Below are 18,083 nucleotides of genomic sequence, written 5' to 3'. Positions count from 1 at the left end.
TGTGAAGTGGTATGTACCTCATAGATGGTCGTGGGTCGTGTGTCTTTGACAACCCACAGTTCTTTCAGGCCACATTTTTTATAACTCTTTTTGAAATGATATAGTGCGGAAATCATAACATCTGTATCTACTGAGGCAATCATAACTCTTTCAATGGAATCAGTTTCGACCATGTGTTGGATGTGTTTCATGATTCTATTATCAGCTTCCTCACATTCACAGTAAAGATCTGGTACCAAACTAACAGATTCTTCGGTTAATTTCAGGCATAGCTTTGGGTTACGTTCGTGACCTCCTCCCAAATACAAAGATTTTATAGAATTTCCTTGATCGACAATCCACTCAATGAAGAGTTCTTGCAAACGTGCTTTGTTTTGGCTTGAAGCCCAAAAAGTATGCATGTTGACAGGAAGGGGTGCATTTGGGTTACTAGGAATCACATCAATAGGATCAACATTTTTTTGTCGCCTCAGTCGCTCCCAGTTTTTGATACTTTTATCTTGATACAAGTCAAACACTATGTCAGTGCGCAAATAACCTTCGGAAAGTTTTAAAAATATTTTCCAAATAGTCAAAGTAGTCTCCAAACGTCTTACACATAAGTCGTTTGACATAGACTTTTCGCGCGTATACCATAAAGTCAATCACCATTGCTGCTCTCGTTTCCTGCGTTGGTAGATGACTAACTACATCATTCTTACTTAAAAAGTGTTTTTCAAGTTCTTCGCTGAGTTGTGCTTTATCTGCTTTCTTTAAGAACCCATCATCTGTTAGATAATACGATGTAGATGTAAGCTCGTATTTTAGTACTGTCTCAATATCGAAATTTCTTGAACATGCTATTTCTATGAACCGAATAGCATTATTTGCTTCTTGGAGTGCCGTCTCGGTTGCATAAATGTCTTTCTTTGTCTTTGGAAATTGTTTATGTATGGGATCTAAAATACCTTTGGATTTGTCAATAAGCCTTTCTTGAACGAAGTTTTTGTAGCTAGTTTTCCTTTTCCTTGTATAGAGAGTAAGTACTCAGCTATTACTTGATCAATTTTTGTTCCACTTATAATGTTAGAAATTCCACAACTATCAACTTTCAAAAAGGGATTTCCTCTCTCAAGCACAAGAGTTATCATCTCTGAAATATTTTGCTGCTCTTGAATTGTTAAAGACTTCGAAAACTCATGATGAAGAGCATATTCATCGTCTTCATTAAGGCCACAAAACCGTCTCAAAAAGTATGTTATATTTTCTTGCTCATGTTTGATAAGATCGTGTTTTGTCACGGCTTCTTTTCGTCTGGTTACTCCGATTATGCCTCCAGATCACTTGGCTGGCTTATTGTAGTGTTGCTCTAGTGTTTGATCCAATGCAACGCTGCTAAATCTATTGTTACTATGTTGAACTGTGAAATGACCGTTCTTAAACTCATTATAGATCAGAGGATGTTCTTGTTCTAGTTTTAAGCAATCGTGGTAATATAGAGTACACCACCGTGCACAATTTGTTCTGTCAAATGAGAAGAAAAGTGGCAAACACTCTCTTAGGCTGCACACATGCAAATCCCAGTTATTTTCTCTGTCCGCTCGAATTAAGTCTCGGAGAAGAGGAGTAAGTGTGTAGACAAACTGATCCCAATAAGCAAACATTTCACTTTTTTGTGCTCCACTTTCTCTAAATTTCTCAAAGTCCATTCTGATGGCACTCAGGTTTTCTATAGCACATTTAGTTTCTTTAGATAAACTTTGTTCTTCATACACTGATAACTGTATGCGTTTTACTATTGAGAACAATTCGGAGTATTTAGTTATGTTAATCTGTTCCATGAACGCCTTCCACTCCAGTGTTTCCATTACTTCACAAAGCATTCCTATTGCTCTAACTCCCCTGCTATAGTGGTTTCCTTTTAAAGCGCTTTCAGCAGTGTGTGGACCCATGGTTTCAGTCTGAACAAGAATTTACAAAGCTCCACTGCTCTTGAGGTATAGACCAATACATGCAAGCACGACTTTCTGAACATGAAATCCTCCAAGGCCAAGAAATATGTTGGAAAACTTTCCGGGTTGAAGGAGCTGAATTTCTTTAGCTATATGATATACGCCTTCGTCACACCACAGTGAACTCTCTTCGACATTTAACTGGTGCAAGATATCTTGGAAATTACACATTGTTGTATAAATAGAGTCATACTGAGTTGCAGGATAGGGTAGTATTGGAGTATATCCCGTAATGGTTCTGTGAGATGGATGTTCAGATAGTGCACTCATAAAAGCGTTTCTAGAGGGAATCTCAACTTCCTGAGGGAAATCTAATTGAGGTACGTTGGATTTTTTAAAATATCTTGAAAGAAACCATATGAGATCTAAATTTCTGTCTGGCTGTTTTATTTCATTTGCTGTAATTAGGTCATTGCTAGGAACGAAAGTACTGAGGATACTGCACCTTGTTTTTGGCTTTGTGTAGTACAATAGTTTTTGGGCATCTATATCTTTAGTGAGAGTTCATGAAGTGACATCAATGCCAAACGTTCCCAGGTATCTCTCTGGACTATCAGGTTCTTCTAACGAGACGTTACGTTTATCACTCAGATGAAGGTCTTGAAACAAGACAAGTACTGTGTCGTGTGTTCCATGTATTCCTAAAAATGTAGCTTCTTCTCTGTCGAAATTGTCCATAGCACCTCGAACAGGAATGTTGGGTTTTATTGATGGAGGTATGGGAACACGGTGTCCTTTAGCCCTAATAATAGTCCTATTTGCTAGCATTTGATCTTGACGTACTACATCATCATACTACGTCATCATAACTGCAGCATAGTACATCATCATAACTGCAGCTTAGGAAGAAAATCTTGAATCACTTACCTTTAAATCATTAATCTTCGCTCTATTGATGGCTTCGACGTTAACCTCGACTTTTAATCATAGTCAAGAGTCCAACAGTGCTGCCAACCTACGCAAGAGAAATTTCCTCTTGTATTTACTGTGCTACAGAGAAAAATAGAAACTTTTAAGCGTATTTTCCACATTTTTTGATCCTTCCCATACGCACTTCTGGCAAGCCACCTAAAGGCCTATATCGTTAAAAGTAGATCTTGATATTATTTGTATCTCTGCGGCAATTACAGTCTGAGCTGGAGGTCTTTCTATGTGACAAAAGTACTTTCATTAAATCCAAAGATTGTATTTTATGATTTTGGTCGCTCTAACAAAATATTTTATTACTCCTCTGCTAGTGAACCAACCAAGACAAAACTTTCAGCATATATTTATCACATTACAGGAAACGTATGTAATTTTTCTTTCTCGTCTAGAAGTCAGCGTTGCCATATAACAATAGCAAAAAATCGGTAAAAGGGAAAATTTTGAGGGAAATTTTCAAAATTTCCCTTCTTTACTTCCCTCTTGTGTGTATTACTGACAAGTGAATAACGTTACATAAAAGCCTATACTATTGCAAATCGAATGAGGTATAACTGATAACTTTGCGACAATTACAGCTTGAGCTAGATGTATTTAAGAAAAATGTAGTGAATACGAAAGGAATATTCAAGATGGCGGCCATTGCGCAATAATGACCATGATTCAGAACATGTGACCAATTTTTTTTTAAACACTAAAGATAGTAGAACTCGATAAAACAAACAAACCTTCTGGCTCTCAAACTCCCAACAGGACTTTCCTAGCTGCTGGATTAAATGTGATATGTTCTGGAAAGGAAACCTCGAAAACCCGCCAGATGAAGGATCAGCATGTAACAGAAGCCAAAAATAATTTTTAAAAAAATAAAAATAAAATAAAATGAAATCTTTTAAGTTTTACGTCCCACGCTTATGCCGGTAGGCTAAAGAAGACGGTCATGATGAGAGATGAGTGAAATGGTGGAATGAAGAAAGTGGGAGGAAACGGGAGAACCCTGAGAAAACCCACGAGCACGGTGTTTGTCCACCACAAAGCCCACACGGCGCGAGCTGGGATTGAACCAGGGACCCCAAGCACCGGAGGTGAACGCTCTACCACTGAGCCCCCGCCAAAAATCAAAGAACGTCAAAACAAACACCTGTGCCAGTTCTACGCCCAGAAATGTTAACTGGGAGGGGTCCAAAGTATTTGAAGGAGGTCCAATACGTCTACATAATATGGAACCTGTCTTATACTGCACCCCAAAAGACTATAAGTAATTCTTACTTACTGTCACGTATATTTTTAGAAAAAATGATAGAATGATTATTTTTATAAGAAAAGAAAGGGTACATGATGAGGTGTAAAATAAAATATTTATCGTACATCAATCATTTCTCTATTAAACAAGTATAGTTCGTTAAGAAAGTCTACAAATGTTAGTCGAGTTTCGAAATTTTGGGGAGGTCCGGAGCCGGTGGACCCCCCTCGTGGCTACGCCCCTGAGCATTGCTAACTAGTCCCAAATTCAATCTGGCGTTCCCCATCAAACAGTTTTGTGTGGAAAGTTATCAAGATTATAAAATACAATTATTTTATAAAAGAAATATGTTTATACTAAAATACTGTCCCCATAGGGGAGGGGGGAGCGATTCTACATACTGACTTATTAATGTTTGATTCACAAATTACTGTAGAAGAAGCCTTCATTATCAATATAAACTAAGAATTAACTTGTAAACTGTTTTCTCCTCTAGTAGATATTTTCTTTCTTATTTTGTAATTCTGCAATCACTTCTTTAATTGTCATTATATTGATTTGCTTCAGTATAGTCCCGTAATTTAAAAATATGAATGCATAAAAACAAATTTCATTTGTTAATTGCTAGTGAAAGAAAATTCAGAAATCTTATTTAGCGCGGAAAACCTTCTCGTTCACTGGAAACCGTGCTGTGTTGCAGAAGCACTGCAACGAAGAGTCCCTTTAACTTCCGAGATAGGAGAAAGGAGACTTAACATTTGCTCCAATTGCCGCGCTGAAGGAATCTGGTCGTTGCATGCTCGCTGCAACACAATATAAATTAGAGACTCTGTGATGGATTATTTTTAAAACGGATTAACGGAACGGACAGTTACAGAAGTAAAAAAATATGTTATTTAAAGTGTATATATGCGAGTATTAAAAAGTATTTTTCTGTTCTTTACTACTATTAATAATATTTTTTTTCTTGAAATACTTTGGTCGTTGCGCAACGCTGCAACACTAACATTAGCCGCCACTGCTTACTTTACTACTTTACTTATTCTTGCTCCCTTCTGATCTCTTCCTATAACAGCTCCCTAGTTCCTGTTATAAATATAGAAGTTATAATTTATTTAATTTCACTGAAACACATATGTTTGCTTATAAATTGCCGTTGATTCGGAAACGTTACTATCCGGCAAGGAAGCAAACATATACCGGTTTGTAAGTCTGGGATTCCTGTACTAACTGGTTTGAGGAATATAAGAAATAAATTAGTCAAAGTTAGAATTTTGTGTTAAGGCAATATGAAGGTCTGGAATACATTAGGTAAATACAAATAATGCATAGTGTATATAAATGACGGCAACATAACATAAATATGAAAGAATCTATGAAACAAAGAAAATCGCAATAAAAGAATCGAAGTTTGAACAATTCAAATGCCGTAAAGAGACAAATGACAACGCATCTAGGGTGAAGTAGTTAATGGGTCAAGTAGCGGACTATAAATCTGAAGGAGCATGGTTCGAACCCACTCAAAGTATTCTTTCCGTGTTTTCATTGATTTTACGATTCTTTATAACGTAGACCCTAAACATTTTAATAGTTTACTATAAAGCAAGATGGAAATGCTAATTTTGACGATGCGAACTAGGTTTGTATTATATTAAGACAAATGTTTAGTTAGGGCAACACAAGAATTGTTGTCGAGGAATATGTATAGTTATATCATGCACGTTGTTTACAGCATATTCTCAAAACATGTATTCTGACAAGTATATCCATGTGACATGCCTCATTCTAACTTGTCAAAAGTTCAAAGTAGCTCATCGTGATGAATTTGTACTTAATTTCCGTCGATAGAAAGGAAAATATGGGAAAAGTAGAATTAATACACATGGAATATCATTTTTTTAACGAAGCGCCTTAGGAGAGCACAGGTGGCGAAGCATAAAGTGATGGATGTCTATAAATATTCCAAATTTTATCGCGACTTCTTGGTGGCCATTCGATACTTCACACAATGGAAATAAGTTTTCCCAAATTCTCTCTCAAAAGATTTACAGTCCTATTTTCGCAATGTGGCGGTACTTTATCTTGCATGATCCATAATTAATCAGTTTGACCTAAATTTAAGCGATCAAAGTTTGACCTAAATTTGTCGCGGAATGTAGTGGAAATGACAAATAATTCACAAACGATTAAGTTAGTCTGCCTCCTAGATTCGTGTGCTATGTAATGTGCATTTGGAAGAAGTCGATCTAATCCAGGTGTTGGTTAGAGACAAGAACTCCTATTGAACTGTCAACACGTAAGTCGTAAATCGCTGGTACGTTGCGATAAGAAAAGGTATGAAACTGTTGTCAGTCCAGATGAACAAGAAGTTGAGTCATGAATTAAAGTGTGTTTTACAAAGCAAAGGATGGTTGACATTGCTTGCAATCAATTTACAGTGGGACCTCAACGTATGATTCGCACATGGAAATTGAGTGTTCCAATACTTGTTAAACACACGAATCTTAGACTCATTTTGAATGGGCCAAGAGAAGAATAGAAGAAAATAAGAAAAGGTTATGTAGTTTTTAAAGTGATTTTGGGACCAAGGAGGAATAACTGAAGAGGCAAAATGGCTCTTAGCACATGGAAGTAGCTTCTGAGCATTACTTTTGTGAAATTTCCAATTATTTTTACGCACATGGGAAATAAAGAAAAGTTTGAACTTTTCTTGCCTCCTTTGTTCCCCAATACGGAGGAGTGGTTATAGTAAAATTAGAGAGATATGTACCATCACAGAAAGAATGAGAGCAACAAGGAATAGAATGTTATAGTATTTTCTAACTAAAACTGCTAATTTACAGCAAAATTCTTATAAATAATTAGGGAAAATTGCTTTCCACATTTCATATTGAAACTCCAATTAGACCAATGAAATTTTCAGTTCACGTCCCTAAAAGAGATCCACGCATTATCCTATTCTCGCTTCAACGTTTTTTTTCTAATCAAACATTTTTTTCAACATAAATGTCCAATTTCACATTAAGCATGAAAACTATTTAGCTTCTGCCACTAGATCCTTGGGTAGGAACATTCATCATGATTTATATTCTTCTTTTGAAAGTTGGCTTTAGCCCCATATCAGTCACTAGTACATGAAAATAGCATAGACGCACTAATTCTGTAAACCTTGTGATTAATTTCACGCTCATTGGCACTTCCAAATTAAAATTCCTAATTGTTATTGCCCCGCCACTGTGCCCTCCAAAGCCACAAAATTACCCTCTGCGCTCTATGCCCCCTGTCACCAAAATAGCATTATAGATTTGAAAAACTCGTACCGTTTTACTTCAATAACGCCAGATTTCTCATTAATTGACCAATAAAAAATCTTCTTCCGGTATGTCCCTGCTATGGATATGCATGGTGAAACTTTTGTGATTTTTGGAAGGGGGCTATAGCTCCATCAACCACTGGTACACATAAGGAGCATCAGAATATTAACTCTGGAACATTTGTGATTAATCTGACGCTCACTGGCATTTCCAGAATAAAATTTGGAATTTTTATCAAGCCCCAAATTCTTGTGGTATCCCCCCCGGGGTTCCTCTAAGGCGATATATTACCAAACTAGCATTCCAGATTTCAAAACCCATACATTTTTACTACAATGACACACAAATTAATTGATATACAAAATTGCTTCTTCCTGTATCTCCCTGCTAAGGATATTTATCGTATTTTTTTATGATTTTTTGTTAGGGGGCTGTAGCCCTATATCAGCCACTGGCACATGCAAAGGGTATGGGAATATTGATTCTGTGACATTTGTCACTAACGTGACGCTCACTGTAATTTCGAGAGTAAAATTTGAAATTATTATAAACATCCACTATCATGCGCTTTGTCCCTTGTGTTTCCCCTAAGGCGGTCCGTTAAAAAATAACATGCCATATTAAAATCACATACCTTTTACTACAATAACCCAATTTTACATTAATTGACGAAAAAGAGGTTTCTTCCCGTATGTCCCAGTTAAGAATATTTATACTGGTTTTTATGTGATTTTTGGAAGGGAACTGTAGCACCATATCAGTCACTGGTATATGCGATGAGCATCAGAATATTAATTCTGTGACATTTGTCATTACTCTGGCTCTCACTGACATTTTCAGAGTAAAATGTGGATTTTTAAATAAATATCCACTATCTTATACTTCGCCCTCTGTGCCCCCCTAAGATGGTGCGTTACCAAAATAACATCCTATATAAAAAAGGACGTAGCATTTTACTACAATAACACCAAATTTCACGTTAATTGATGAAAAAGAAGCTTTTTCCGGTATATCTCTTCTAAGAATATGTATGCTGAATGTTTAATGTGATTTTAGGAGGGGGCTGTAGCCCTCATATCTGTCACTGGCACATACAAGTAGCATCGGAATATTAATTCTGTGACATTTGTGATCAATCTGACGCTTACAGCCGATTCCAAACTAAGGTTTTGGATTTTGGTAATACTCCATCCTCTTCCTTTTTACGCCCCTTGCTCCCCCAAAGAGGGGGCCTTACCCGTAATATTGTTTGAGACAACTGCACTAGCATTGCGGATGAGTATTATTGCATTTTGTAACAAATAATACTCATTTGCAACGAAATTCTTAGCAATAATTATTGGATAAAATTGCTTCCAAAATTTAACATTGAATCTCTCATAAGGAAAATTAACTTTTGTGTTTGCGCGCCAAAAGAAGTTTCAAAATTTAAAAAATTCAGACATTTTTCAATAAGAATGCCATATTTCACATTAATAGTGTGGAAAGTTCATCTCTTCCAGTGCTCTTGAATATTACACGAATTATGGAAAAGTATGTATATAGTTTATTATATTTTGAAATGGAACTTCTGAATATTTGCAAAAATTGTCTTGAAACAGTTTTTTTTTTATAAGGGATAAAAATTATGAGTTCTATTGGTTAAAAATGTAGCTAAATGTCAAATAGGGGAAAATCACTTGCAATTTTATATAGATATGTTTATTTTTCTCATTGCGTGCTTATCTTACAGATATTTCATTGAAGTGTCGATATCGTGGTGTTTCATTATTTTGAATATCAGGAAAGGTTATAAAGGTTTTAAGACCATGTTTGGAGTATGTTTATGTTCGAACTATATACTGGGATTGGACAAAAATTCTAAAACCTTTGCAAAAGTGTGAAAATCATACCTAGTATAGTGTGGGGCCTGCTTTTGCGTCCTTAACAGCTTGGATCCAACGTGGAATGGACGTATACAGCTCCTGAATTGTGGTGTGTGGAATTGTGTGTGTACATTGGAGGGCCAAACTTACGTGTCCTGTATGAAGTGTTTTTAGATTTTTTGTGTACTCCTGTATTTACTAACTACATGTTGATGAATTCAATTTTCGGTTTAACAAAGTAATGAAAGCTTTATTTTAGTTGCATTTATAAATTGTACAGAAAGAAGTATTAGAGACGATATGTTCAGAGGTTGTAATTAGGCAGCGAGTAAGGTAAGCTAGTCTGCATCTCATACTGTGCACTGCACTCTCGTTGTTTTTTGAACTCGATCTTTCAGCGCGCTTAGATGACATTAGTTCCTAAATTAAGCGTATTTGGGTTATGCACATTTTGTTGTGTTAATGCATAAGTGATTATATGAGTCCTTAGTTGTTAATAATACAGCGAGTTATTACGTAGTACAGTAAACCCAGTGAAATTTCACCTGAACGGGATGTGTGGATCAAAGTGTAGGGATATAAGGAAACAGTGTTGCATGCGAACAAAGATTGTATTTGAATATTCACTTGATACTAGCGAGAACCAAAAGTAAATGATCTTTTATCATGCATCACGCAGCTTGGTCATATTTTATTTATTTTTTAAAATTGTACGGGCGCATTCACTTCAATATGTAGAGGAGAATCCGCAATTCAACTGCCGTTCAATTGCCGTTTACTGTATTGCATTCACAATCTATTATTGCCAATTCATATTCACTTTCCACCATCGACTGAAAGTTCTTTTCCAGTTTTCCACACTTCAGATTTAATTAAAACCCGTTTCATTTAATTTTAGTACGCAAACAGTACTTTTAGCATGCATACATAATCTGCATACATTCGATTGCACAATTTTATCATACATTATACAAGGTTCATATGAATATATTTCTGTAGTGACAATTTTGTTACCATATATATATATATATATATATATATATATATATATATATATATATATATATATATATATATGAGAATGTTGCATACATTTGTGATTGTATAGTTTTCGGTAATTGTTAGTTCTCGTAAAATTACTTAGTTTTCAGTCAGTATAGCCTTTATAAAACAATGACTAAAACATAAAAATCTGTTCACTAGTCAGGTGTTAGATATGCTAGTCTTAGCGGTATATCGCTCACGTCTGGTGCGATGGTTCCCTGGTTCGATATCAGGTGATTTGAGTTTGCAGTGGACAATTTAATGTTCGCGTTTTCTCGGTGTTCTTCCGCTTCGACCCACATTCCCATTTCATCAGTTCTCTCATAATAGTTCACTTCCATTAAGCAATTAATCGAAAGGACGGTAAACATATGGCAGTTAATCAAAAATACCACTTTTAAAAAATTAAGGGCACTCTCATTCTCTGATTGGCTATTTCTTTCGCCACCTAATTCATCGAAGCCTGGTGTATATATATATATATATATATATATATATATATATATATATATATATATATATATATATATATATATATATATATATATCGGGTCATTCAATAAATTTTCAATAAGAACGTACCAGGCCTATATCACAGCTAATACTACATGTAGAGCCTTCAAACAAAAAATTGCATTACCAAATCGTATGTGTAGAATGCAATAAAAATGGTAGCGAGACCAGTAGCGTCTCGTGAATACCTCCAACGGGGGGCAACTTGAAAATTTGAAATGGAAAGTGGTATAACTGTTGGAATCCTCCGCAAGGACATTAAATGTCATGCAAATTTTAGAGGACAAACTTTGTCATATCCTTTCCCATTTAGCCGCTAGAGGCGTTGTTGCAGACTTGTATCTGACTAGCCGTAGCAGGCCTTTATCTCAGCTAATAATGCACATAGAGCCGTCAAACAAACAATTGAACTACCAAATCGTATGTGTAGACGTCAATAAAAATAGTAGCGACAGAGTGGCGTATCGTGAATATCTCCAACGGGAGTCATCTGCAAAATTTGACATGGAAACAAGGGTTGGTTGTGTCCAACGGGAGAAACGTCGAGGGGAAACACATTGGCATATTTCTCCCTCGTTGGCAGCAACACGGTCGCATTATTAGGTGAAAGTCAGATGGTGCGAGGGTGTCTAGTCACACCAAGCGAATGCCGGGAGGGTACGTGCAAGCCATGCCCTGGCAAACGACAGCCGATGCCTTTGCAGAATTAACTCGGGGCCTAAGCCAAGGGTAGCCCACACCCACAATGATGTGGACGCGCGATTTATCTTGTGTGCGTACGTGCAATATGAAATATCTCCCAAATCCGGGAGCATGTGTTGTGGGCTTTTTTGTCGTTGTTTCGAACAGCACACTCATTTATCGTTGCCAGTGATTATGTGGTGGTACTCTTGTAGATCCAGTAGCTAACATGTACACCTTGTCTCAAAAAGGTTGAGCGCATTCTTTATTGCTGTTTCGAGGCAAAAATTTTCTAAGTCCAACTTCGGGTATCTTCGGGAAAAAGTAAATTAGGTTCGAACCTCGAAGCCAACCTTTGCAATCGGGAAAAATCTTGCAGATGTGTTTTTCTTCTTTTAAATATAATAAGACTTGTTACCAATTATATATATAAAAAAGCAACATTGATTGAAATACTTAATGATACAATATTTCGAAACTGTATTAATGCCAGCACATGCTTGTTTGTCATTTTGCTCTCCATACTTAATGGAATATTTAGATACGTAAACGAATCTTTCCATATGTAAAAGAATGGTGAAAGTTAAGACATAGAACATTATTCTCTCCTGAGTACTAAAATAAAAGTCAAAGTAGAACAAAAACAGCGTTTGCAGTGGATATGAATGTAATTATTATCTTAAATACCGTTATATATCGCTAGAAGTACTATTCGTGATAGAGGGATTTGTTTGATTGGCTAAATTAAGACCTCAATAATTTATCCTTCTACAAGCGAGATTTTCTTCATCGTTTCCGTGGCGAAGTCAGAAGAATATGCGGCAAGTAAACTTAAGTTTGAAGGTCGCGCCCACCTTGGGATACTTGCTTTTTTCCCCCTAGTGTTTTTTTACACTCATCTGAATATAAACAAATCAAGCATATGGGCGATTTAACATATTTTGGGGGAGAAATTTTGTGGTTCGTTGGCGTTTCGTTGAGTCTCTGCCGCTGGTGGTATAATTTTCAAAACCGAAGTGGGGCCACCATGGATCGTAGCTGCGGGATCACCAACTTTTGGCGAAATGTCGCCAGTTGCGCATCGGTGGTCCACTGACGCTTACGACATGGGGGCTTGTATCTGAAAACTAATAGAATAAAGAAGCATGGTATCCATGAAGCCCGTTGACACTAATAAAAGTCTGAAACGATGAAACAGATGTCAACACCGGAAAAAAATGTATTTTATAATTTCAAAGGTACCCCGTGTCGAGGAAAAAGATTTGCCCCAAGGTTCCCCGGTGGGTCTCACAAGTAAACCTTACGTTTGGGTGAATCGAGTTGCTGACTGAGACACATATGAGAAAGTAGTACTAAATGTGGTCAGTATTTCAGTGAAGTTTTAGGTGCGAAGCTCCAGGGGTTTAGGAGATACAGTTACCAGAACATCACATGGAAGTACAGAATAGTCTCCATACAGTTGGAGGTAAAAGCTCTGTACGACCTCTAATAACGACAAAAGATGAATAACAAAAATATGGGTACATATTAGGACTAGGGGGAAGTCATATAGTAAGGGTATACCTGACGGCGGCCATCTTGAAATCCGCCATTTTGAATTAAGGTTAAGTTTTTAAAATAGGAATAGGGTCATATGATACATGATTTAAGGCGCAAATTTAATCAGAAGAACAATGGTGACATTAATTTTGATTTACGCGCAATTGGTAAAAAGTTACAGGGAAATTAAATATTGTTGCTGCATATGTATTAGTCCTTTACCTCACCTTGTAAATTTCGTGTTAATGATAATAAAAAGCAGATGGATAAATATTAGGTCTATGGTAAGAGTTGCCTTGATGGCGGCCCTGTTCAAATCCGCCATTTTGAACCAGACAAAAGTTTTAAACAAAACGCATAACAGTGACAGCTTATTAATAGCCATTTTTACCATAAATCCAAGGGTATAATAATTTTTGCTTTATCATTAACCAGCACTTGTTATCGCATAAACAAGTTGTTAATTTAAGGAAAAATGACCAAAGTGGAATTGAGTCATAATTGAACTTGAGTCTTTCTTCCAGAAAAGTCCTCAATTAGTACAATCAATATGTAGTTCAGAAAAGAGTGCATGACTTGCACAAATGCTCTGCTCACAGTGAGCACACCTGACAAAGGCAATCGAGTTACACTTGACACATTTGTCGTTAACAATTCCGTCAAAGCAGTAGTCGTAAGGAGCGATCCATTTAATTTTGTGCTGGTTAATGATAAAGCAAAAATGGTTATACCGTTCGAGTAATGGTAAAATTTGCTATTAATAAGGTGTCACTGTTATGCGTTTTGTTTAAAACTTTTGTCTGATTCAAAATGGCGGATTTGAACATGGCCGCCATCAAGGCAACTCTTACCATAGACCTAATATTTATCCATCTGCTTTTTATTTAATTATTATCATTAACACAAAATTTACAAGGTGGGGTAAAGGACTAATACATATGCTGCAACAATATTTAATTTCCCTGTAACTTTTTACCAATTGCGCGCAAATCAAAATTAACGTCACCATTGTTCTTCTGATTAAATTTGCGCCTTAAATCATATATCATATGACCCTATTCCTATTTTAAAAACTTAACCTTAATTCAAAATGGCGGATTTCAAGATGGCCGCCGTCAGGTATACCCTTACTATATGACTTCCCCCTAGTCCTAATATGTACCCATATATTTGTTATTTACCTTTTGTCGTTACAAGAGGTCTTACAGAGCTTTTACCTCCAACTGTATGAAGACTATTCTGCACTTCCATGTGATGTTCTGGTAGCTGTATCTCCTAAACCCCTGGAGCTTCGCACCTAAAACTTGACTGAAATACTGACCACATTTACTACTACTTTTTCATATGTGTCTCAGTCAGCAACTCGATTCACCCAAACGTAAGGTTTACTTGTCAGGAGGGGTGCAACTCAAAATTTGAAAATGGTAAGGGGAATCAAGTAGTATGTCATTTAAAAGTATTACTACAATTTAAAAAAAATGGTAAGAGTCCCGAGTCTTTCTGCTAACTTGTGCAAAATAGCGAGCGTTCAAGATGGTAATAAATCCTTCATTGAAAACTCCTTGACCACCTCTACAAATGTGAAACTGTGAAACTACCCAGAAGAGGTAAACACTTGTCTTACCATTGCAAAAGTATAATGCACCAAGGTAAAACAAGAAGCGACCCATTATGGGTTTATTACATCACTAATATTAAATTCTACGTTCCACGATTGTGTCTTTAAGCTAAAGGACAGGGTGATTGCGAATTATGAAATTAATGGTAGAATACAGAATTGACCCACAACCAACTATGAACCACTCTGAACCATTGTGACCAACTCCGACCCACCAACGTAATCAACTCTGATCCATGATCCACGTCTTTCTCTACATTGACTAAAGAGGTTACACTTGAAATAAAACAAGACTGTGAAATTTTCACTTATCGGAGTTTGAATTCCTACCGTCAATCGCTCAAGCACCGCTCTGTTACAATACCGGTGGATCTGACCTTTACGATATACAATGGTAAAGTGTTTCTCATCTTCCAAATTAAGATGAATTTAAATTTATCATATATAATTATTTCTTTCTTGGCTTACATATACATTTCAGTAGAAAACAGGATGAAATTTGAAAGTATCAAATCAAGATAAAGTAGACCAACGTAAGAAGAAAAGAAAGAAAAACTAGTTTTCCATATAATTAAGCATGCCGTACTAATTTAAAATGCTCATGAAATTAAACTTGGAATACAAATGTTATGTCTATTTTTCTCACAACTTTATGGTTTGATTGCCTTATGCTCTGAACGATCCATATATTAAACACCAGCTTCAGCAATTATTATATTAGAAAGCAGTGGGTATAAAATGCAAAGGACTGTAGTTTTCATTCCTCAGTTAGTTTCTCAACTAATATCAATCGTTTTCGATAATTTTTACAAATCAACCCACTACCAATTTCCAATATATAGAAAATCCCCCCCGCTCATAAAACACATTTTTAAAAATACCAGGACACGTTCTGTTTATTTTTAGTAAAGAGTTATATACTGAATTTAAGCTCTCTAAGTTGAACGGCTTGTAAGATACTCAGTTTTTCGCAAAAATTCGGACACCTACTCCCCAATAAGGATATGTGTTATAATGAAAGTGATATGCGTATGATAACTTCCCAGCTGGGATTGGGGCCTAATTATATACCAAATGTCATTTCATTTGACTTTGCAATTTGACCGTGATAATCACGCAGACATAGTTACTTTCAGTTTTTTATACTAGGTATAATAATTCATATATTACAGGTGATTCAAAAATTTTTTCCAGCAGTTAGCTCCTCTAAAAGCTCACAAGCTGTATCTCAAAATTGAACTCCTATTGCTATTGCCACTCTTACAATTGCAAATATCAAAATCCAAAAATGCCTGAGCTTTTTCATTAGAAATGGAGATTCAGAAGAAGAAAAATGGAGATATTGAAAGTAAAACGTAGACAAGCTCACCAGTGTTCAGAAGATTCTGTCTACAATGCGCAGAACAGAATGGGACGGTGGGTAGTTGGGGGTCGTTTCGTCCAAAGAATTTTCGTCCAGAGACATTTAGCCCAAACACATTTGGTCCAGGGACATTTGGTCCAAAGGGCAATTTCTCCAAAGAACATTTTGTCGAAAAGACATTGGTCCAAAGAACATTTCGTCCAAAAGAAATTTGGTCCAAAGGACATTTCGTCCAAAACACAATTGGTTTAAAGAACATTTCGTCCAAAGGACATTTCGTCCAAAAGCCAATTGGTCCAAAGGACATTTCGTCCAAAAGCCAATTGGTCCAAAGAACATTTCGTCCAAAGGATTTTCGTCCAGAGACATTTAGTCCAAACACATTTAGTCCAAACACACATTTGGTCCAGGGACATTTCGTCCAAAACACAATTGGTGCAAAAGACAATTGGTCCAAAGGACATTTCGTCCAAAACACAATTGGTCCAAAAGATATTTGGTCCAAAGGGCATTTCGTCCAAAAGAAAATTGGTCCAAGGGACATTTCGTCCAGGGATGTTTAGTTCAAAGCACATTTCGTCCAAAGAACATTTGGTCCGGTAACGCTTGGGGGTCAAGGGTTTGCTTCTATTAGAAGAGTAAAAGTGATGCATATAACATTATGACTCACAAGTAATGCCTCCCAAGTGTAACACTCCGATTTTGAAAAAATAGGCAGGTAGATACTACACACAAAATAAACGAATACTTGTTCTTCTGCGGAAAAATGGTTTTAGGGGGGGCAAAAGCCCCTACTCAAAATTTTGAAAGTTGACACCCGAAAGGCAAGAAGAGGTGGACCGAAGTGAACGAAATTGTGCACAGATATTGCAGACGTAAAATGAGGGAATACGTGTTTCGTATTTTCCTGGAAAAAATGGTTACGTGGGGCACAGACCCTTCCAAACCTTTGATCACGAAATATCAAAAGTACTAATAACAGTATGTCAGATGTGTGTAAAGAACATGAAGAATTGCAACGAAACTTTGAGTAGGGACAATACGCAAAAAATAAATAAATACGTTTTTTTATTTTCTGCGAAAGAACGGTTTTAGGGGGCAAAAGCCCCCATCCAAAAATTTGAAACTTGAGGCTCGAAAGGTCACAAGAAATGAACCAAAGTGAATGAAATTGTGCAGAGATATTGTAGACATAAAATGAGGAAATACTTGTTTCGTATTTTCCTGAAAAAAAGAAAAAGGTTTGGGTGGGACACAGACCCCTACAAAACTTTGATCGTGAAACATGAAGAATTGGAAAGACACATTGTGTAGGGACAATACGCAAAAAAATAAACGAATGCGAGTTTATTTTCTGAGGAAAAACGGTTTTAAGGGACAAAACTTCCCACCAAAAATTTTGAAATTTGAGGCCTAAAAGGCAAGAAGAAGTGTACAGAATTGAATGAAACTGTGCACAGATATTGTAGACGTAAATTGAGGTAATTGGGTTTCGTATTTTCCTTTAAAAAAACGGTTGCGTATAACACGGACCTTTTAAACTGTTGATTACGAAATGTCAAAAGTGCAAATAATTATACGTCAGAGGTTCTTAAAGAGTATGGAGAATTGCAACGAAACCTCGTATAGGGACAATTCGCAAAACAATAAACGAAACGTGTTTTAATTTGTGCGGAAAACAGTGTTGGGACCTAGGCCTTCTCCGAAAAAAAGTAAATATTACCGTAATAGCGCAGGAAGTAGTGGACCAAAGCAAGTGAAATTGTTTATAATACAATGATTAGGAAAAAAATTAAATTTGACTGTTAGAATTAAAACAAAATTTGTTTTCTAATAATCAATTATGTACAATATTTTTGAGATTATATGAAACCCTACTGAAAAATGTAATATAGCATATGTAAAATTATATCAAAATGTGTTAAAAAATTTGACTAAAATAAAATATTAAAAAAAAAATTGTGGGTAGACATTTTAGAGACCCTATGTAA

Source organism: Thermobia domestica, chromosome 3 (assembly GCF_964235325.1).
Source record: "Thermobia domestica chromosome 3, izTheDome1.hap1.1, whole genome shotgun sequence".
In the NCBI taxonomy this organism is placed as follows: Eukaryota; Metazoa; Arthropoda; class Insecta; order Zygentoma; family Lepismatidae; genus Thermobia; species Thermobia domestica.
This window is presented reverse-complemented; position numbering follows the sequence as displayed.